The 6,985-nt window shown below is 45.8% G+C and overlaps 1 long non-coding RNA gene across 1 annotated transcript; it reads right to left on the reverse strand.

The window, feature by feature from the left end:
• Nucleotides 1-3,949: 3,949 nt before the first annotated feature.
• Nucleotides 3,950-5,687, reverse strand: LOC140215998 (uncharacterized). The gene is made up of 2 exons (XR_011892640.1): nucleotides 5,394-5,687; nucleotides 3,950-4,136 (listed from the first exon to the last, which is right to left on the reverse strand). It is a non-coding gene; the product is annotated as an uncharacterized lncRNA (long non-coding RNA).
• Between the last annotated feature and the right edge of the window lie 1,298 nt (nucleotides 5,688-6,985).

Raw genomic sequence — 6,985 nt, forward strand, 5'->3', positions numbered from 1 at the left:
GCGTAAGTAATAAATGGTAGAACTCCATCCCAATTCTTGTGATCGGACGCAACATACATGGAAAGCATATTTGTGATTGTCCGATTAGTGCGCTCAGTGAGGCCGTTCGTTTGCGGATGATACGGCGTCGAGTGCCTGAGGTGCGAGTTACATAAACGCACAAGCTCTTCCACGATATCCGCCGTGAATTGACGTCCCCGGTCGCTTATAATAACACCAGGCGGTCCATGTCGCAGAACAATAGCGTGAAGTAAGAAGAGCGATACTTCGGTGGCGGTGGCTGATGGTATAGCCGCCGTCTCGCAATAGCGCGTGAAATAGTCGGCGCAGACAATTATCCAGCGGTTCCCCTTAGATGACTTTGGAAAAGGGCCTAACAGATCAATTCTAACTTGCCGAAAGGGTGAGCTGGGAGGCGGCACAGGTTGAAGGAGACCAGATGGGGCTGTGGTTGGGCGTTTCCGACGTTGGCGCTGAAACAACTGTCTCTGCTTCTTCTGCACGAGAGGTACGCGGACAGTGCACATATTTATAGAGATGGTTCCACAAACATCCAGTGTTCGTCCGGTGCTGTGGTCGTCCCAGCAAGAGGTATTACCATCAGCTTTAGGACTGACCACCCAACGACATCTACATCTGCGGAACTAGCTGCTCTTCGCGCTGCACTTTGTTTCGTCAATCGGGAACCACCTCGACAATGGTCAATTTTCAGTGACTGAAAGGCAGCCCTACAATCTGTGCTATCAGCTCTGCGTCGCGGGCCATTCGAACAGCTCGTGCTCGATATTAGATGCCTACTTCATACATCACATGAGAAAGGACATCACGTGATGTTTCAGTGGCTGCCAAGTCACTGCGGCGTCATAGGAAATGAAGAAGCCGATAAAGCCGCTCGGACAGCTCTTGAAGAAGCCAATGAAGAAGCCATGCCACTTTCACGGTCCGACGCAGCCAACAGGCTTCAAGCGCTTGCACGGGAGATCACGCTCTCTCTATGGTGCACACCAAGCATCCAGACCAACCGCAGCAATCATCAACACGACCTGCCCTCATTGATGCATCTCTGTATGCCAGCTGGACTCCGCCGAAGTGAGGCCACGCTGCTTTATCGCTTATGGATAGGGGTGGCCTTCACGAAATCCTACTCGTTTCGCATTGGAATGGCCGACAACGCTCTCTGCAATGCCTGTCTTTGCGAGGAGACGATGGAACACATTCTGTGCGACTGTCCTGAATATAATGTTCAGAGACAGTCCTTGGCGTCCGTTCTAGCGCACCTGGACAATAGACCATTGTCAGTTGCAACCATTTTCACATATCGCCGACAGAAGACATCGCAGCTGAAGGCGACGAAGGGACTACTTCGGTTTATGAAGGATACGGGCTTGGACAAGCGGCTGTGACAGTGATGTCGCGTACCGCGCAAGAGTGACGGACTGTAACTGACGATGTGTTTGCTGTGTTATGTGCTCTCTCTCTCTCTCTCCTCCCATATTTCATCCCCCCCATCCCGCTCCCATGTGTAGGGTAGCAAACCGGTTAGGCTAAACTGGTTAACCTCCCTGCCTTCCTTCTCCACTTTTTCCTTCCTTCCGACGTTGACACTGTATGCAGCTGGCCACATACAACTCAACCGAATGTCGCATCCGGGGCCAGTAAAAGCGTTCTTGAATGCGATAAAGGGTGCGCACAGTGCCTAAGTGACCGGAGGTAGGGTCATCGTGCATAGCCTGAAGGATTGCTGGCCGGAGACGCTCCGGCACCGCTAGAAGGAAGCGTGCACCCGTGCTCGAGTAGTTCCTTTTGTACAGGAGCCCGTCACGTAGACAGTAGCTGCTTGTTGCACTTGAATGGGTAGAAGTGAAGAGTGGCTCCAATTTGGTGTCTGTCCGTTGTTCTGCTTTGAACTCATCGATATCTGGAAAAGCAGATGTCACAGAAGCGACGAGATGATCAAAATCGTCTGCGTCGCAGTCCGTCGTGGTAAGTGGCATACGGGAAAGGCAGTCTGCGTCAGCATGTTTTCGACCACTCTTGTAGGCAACAGTGAAGTTATATTCCTGCAACCTCAAAGCTAAGCGCGCAAGACGACCACAAGGGTCGCGAAGATTCACGAGCCAGGGGTGCTATGCAGGATGCGCCGAGTTTGGCGAAACTCGGGATCTTCACGAGCTCTGGCGACACCCCAAGATGAAAGCACAAATGGTACCGAGACACAGTTTATCTTTCGAGAAGCCTCCAGTTTCATTGGTTTATCTAGATTCACTCTGGCTGGCTATCATTCCTTGGGCGTTGCCTTCTGGGCGGTCGACAAACTGGGGCTCACGTGACCATACCGTCGGTGCATGGTCGCGCCTTCTTTCACTTGTTTGTCGTTCCACCAAGTGCATTACACGCACAAGTGAGTTATAAAACAAATGCATTTAATACAATATTATTAGTTAGTTTAACGTGGTTTAGAAGCATTTTAAAGCTTACAAGATGTACACTGAATGTGTATTCGACTAATTTGTAATTTAGTACGCTTCACATTATACCACGAGGGAACGCTGTGGTGGCGTCATCAAATACATTTATCGTGCGAGCATGGCGGCTAAACATCGAAGAGGCCCAGTGTAAACAAACTCGTACAACGAGCTTGCAGTGCGCGACGTAGTGATCAGGCTCGACGATGACCACTATTTCTTGGATAGTTCTGTTCCTCCGTTAGCAATCTTTCCGTGCACCCCGAAAGACTGCGAATAGCTTAGGCGATTTTACAGATCGCAACGCGTACTTACTGTTCACGGCACAATCCTGAACAAACAACTTATCCGGTGCTGCTTCTGTGAGTGCGCTGAGTTCCTCCACTCTGCGTGACTGCGAGTGTCACGAATATTGCATAGTGTGTGCAAAAGGAAGACAGCCGATATAGCTACGATGCGACAAGGAGGTGGTGCCGACGATGGATCTCGCAACCAACACAGTGACGGAGGCATCGACAAACTGCAGATAAGTATATTTCTACTGTTTCATATTTAGCATAATAATAGTGCACGGATTAAGTCACTTTCGTAGTAACGAACTGAATATCCTCCAGTTTAAAAAAGAGTGTTCGTGCTTTTACATGTACGTGGGCCCGCGAAAATATGGAAAAGATAAAGGTAACCTTCACTAACTTAGTGATATAACAGAAGTTCATCAGTGACATTCAGCCCGCAGAATCTATGGAAGAGTATCTTTATCCAGGTGAAATATCAATCGCAGGTACTGATATAAAGCAGGAAACTTATACAAAAATTTCATGGGTTGAACAGCACATGGGAGGCATTACCGAATCGTGATCGCCACGTTACCGATATCCTTGAAAAATGTTTAGAATCGTTGCATTCTACCGGTTATGCAATATGGGACATAAACCTGGAGGTAAACAAGGAAACTTGAGAAATCGAGGACTGTGCAGAAAGCGAAGTAACAAAAATTGTTGGAGATAGCATTAAGGTAGGAAGACAGTGGCGTAGTAAACCGTAGCAACTGATATGCTAGTTGAGATTAAGAAAAAAAATGGAATCGGTGGGCAGGCCATGCACATCTTCAATCACTTGTTGCCAATTTATAACAGGTGATTACATAAGCGTGACATAATGGATGTCAAGGAGAGAGAACTGCAGCCGAGGATGGTAGAAAATTGCGTAATGGGACAAAAATATGATGTTTGTAGGCATAGGATGCAATCAGCTCGCATAAGACGGGATTGTAGGGAGCGCCATTGATTTTGAAGTGAACAAAAATAGGTTTGTGGTGCTGACAGTAGAGACTCGTGAAGGTTCGAGGACACGTCAGCTGTTGGCACATTAATAAACATTACAATTGGCTCTGAAAAATACAACCCGTTATGAAAAATAAAGCAATGTTGTCCCAACAAATTGTTTTATTATGCATACACCAAAGGCTTCCACAGTCAAGGGCAGTTAGTACCAATAGTGCAATGAGCATTTTTATTTGTAAATAATGGTTTATATGCGGTTGATTCATTCCAACAATCCACTTTTTTTGCAGCAAAACATTCTGCTGCTGGAGGCACTCAACCGCCTGGTGGCAGTAGGCGAGCGCCAGGCACATGCTCTTGAGAGTGTGGCAAGGTCCAGAGGGCTGCTCTCCAACAGTAGGATCAGTGCACTCACTGCTTTCCAGTCGAGCCCCCAGAACACACCTTATAAAGGAGCTTTCAGTTTATTATTTTGTTTATTATTCAAGAGCATAAATAAAATTATTGCAGTAAACATTGTGCTGTGCATATTGGGACACTTCAATATGGGCAAACACATAAGACAACCTGGACCGTGTAAATGAAAAAGACACTAATGCAGCATATACGTCATTGTGCTGTTTGTTCTTTCTATGTGCAAGAATACAGTGGGTATTGATTAGCCACAAGATGAACGGTGTGTGTATTTCACAATGAGAAGACAGGAAACGGCATGACCTTAATAATGCTATCACCTATAGACTGTGCACATGAATGCAACACTCCCCGATTTAAACGTGCCATTACATGCACGTTCGATACCACATATTCTTTAACAATGTCATATATTTGCATGTACTAATTTTCACACAGCTTAAGCGCATGCATAGCTCACTTGTGAAGTATCCATTTCATAGGCCAAATAATTGTACACTTTGTCCTTTTGTGTTGTATGAAAAGCGGCATCCTCTAGTCGGATACAACTTCACAAGACAGGAGAGGCCCCGCTCAGATGACCAAAGCGCAGCAGCAGATTGCCTCCACGTCTAAAGAAATAGTCCCTCTCCAATGAGCGGGTATTAGTGCGTCCAGCGGCATGACGTCAGTGTAGAGTGTGTGCCCATTGGTGCAGGCTTGTGTTCACCTGCCGTTGAAGTGCAGATTCTGCGGCCTCCTAAAGTTGTATCCGACCATAGAATCACGTAATGCCTTGCACTGGTTGCATAGACTTTAGCAACTTGATAGCACACAATGATCAGGAACAGAAATCTATAAAGGCACCGAAGCAAAGCTGGCTGGCCACACTTCCTATGAGGGGCTGTAAACAGTTCTCACCAAATATTCCCATGACATCCTTGAAAAAGAGGTGGTGTTGGGCACTTTAGAATCAAAAACAGATTAGAGTGAATGTTGTGTACCACGTTAAAACAAACTGAGCTTGGTTATCTGCACAGCATGTAATGAAAGCTTGTGCTTCACATAGGAAACAAAGTGCTCTGTCCAGTACAACTGTCGCGTTTGCTGTGGCACCTATTATGTCATTAGTGTCAACATACAAATTTTCAAAGGCCATTCATTTCGCCATTATTTTTGTATGATGGTTCTTTCAATCAGTGCTTGTATTACATGAGCACGTGGATTTGAAAGCAAAGCTTTGTTTGCAAACCTTCAGACTTCCATAATTGTGTGGCAAGGCACTGGCATGGTGTCGAATAGCTCACACTTCCTCGGTCCTGCACCAAAGAGGCCCAATGCTCTATTTGAAGTTGGATCGCACAACAATTCAACGGCACACACAGAAGAGTAACACACACAGCAGTGCGTTCTGCTGTGTGTATTTCTCTTCTTCAGTCCTGCACCAAAGAGGCCCAATGCTCTACTTGAAGTTGGACCGCGCAACAATTCGACGGGACACAAAGAAGAGTAACACACACAGCAGAGCGTTCGGCTGTGTGTATTTCTCTTCTTTGTGTCCCGTCGAATTGTGGTGCGATTCAGCTTCAAGCTTCTATACCGATACAACGAGTCTTCAACCTCACCAATGATCTAGTTATTAAGCCACAATGGCGCACATCTTTGAAATGTCCCAACACGAATTAGCTTTCCAACAAATCACAAGCATAAAATATTGCTGCACAGGTGTATGCACGTGCCATATTCTGTACCACTCAACTCACAGGAATCAAAGGGGCAAGCATTAACCAGCCTTACTGCTGCTGTTACCATCATCATCATGACACCAATAGAAAGACAGTGCTGCGTTTCAGTAAAGGGAGTGCCGGAGGGAAAGGCGGGACAGCGAGGCTTGAGGCTCACAATAAAAATAGCATTTACAAGACATGTTCAATGCCAAAATATGCTGCATATTGCTCATCCTACTTTCACATTGCGGCAAGCATTTACACATTTGAGCATGTCACAGTTTGTGTAATCATTGCTCTAAAGCTGTACAAAAGGTCTATTCGCTCTGCAATCTTTATTTTTATCATGGCGGGTTAAAGACCCACTTTTCATTGGCATCTGCACCACATTTCTCCCGATATGTAATTTTGCCTTGGTGGTTCACAACATCTTCACGCACACCGAGTTCTGCAGAGCATTGGATCTGCATTGTTCTACTGCTGAAGAATTAGAGCCCTATTATGAGACGAAAATATACGATTTGTCCATACAGAATAACGCTGCCCCCCCCCCAAAAAAGAAATACACTGAACCACTGGCACATGCACCAACAGTGAACACAGCAAACACTCTGAAGTATTTTCTTCATGCAAGCCAGCACACTAAGATTATCAATGCATTTTCATTTTGCCATAAATGCATAGGCACAACCGGCTTGGTGCGACATCCGCATCTCGCACTGCAACAAATTGTGCAATGCCTTGCTGTTTCATAGTGTGGCCGATAGATGACGCATGACCAAAATTCAGCATTATGCATACTAAGTAACTTGTACTAAGTACTAAGTAATCTCATAAAAAAAAACAAGTTCTTTATGAGATTAGCATTCACAGGGTACTTCACACAATTTGTGATATCCATTTATCTATTTATACTTCATTAACCTCTTTCCCCCAAAAAGTGAGCCATTCGGAAGGCACCCTGAGACCAGTAGAACAATCGGTAGAAAGTCAGCAACCAGCGAAAAAGTCAGTATCATAGGCTGCCGCATGTGTGACGTCGGAAACACAAAATTTAAGTCGGCTACAGAGAAGTGACAAATTTGGCAATATGGTGCGTCTAGACATTGCTTCAATG

Source organism: Dermacentor andersoni, chromosome 2 (assembly GCF_023375885.2).
Source record: "Dermacentor andersoni chromosome 2, qqDerAnde1_hic_scaffold, whole genome shotgun sequence".
Taxonomy (NCBI): Eukaryota; Metazoa; Arthropoda; class Arachnida; order Ixodida; family Ixodidae; genus Dermacentor; species Dermacentor andersoni.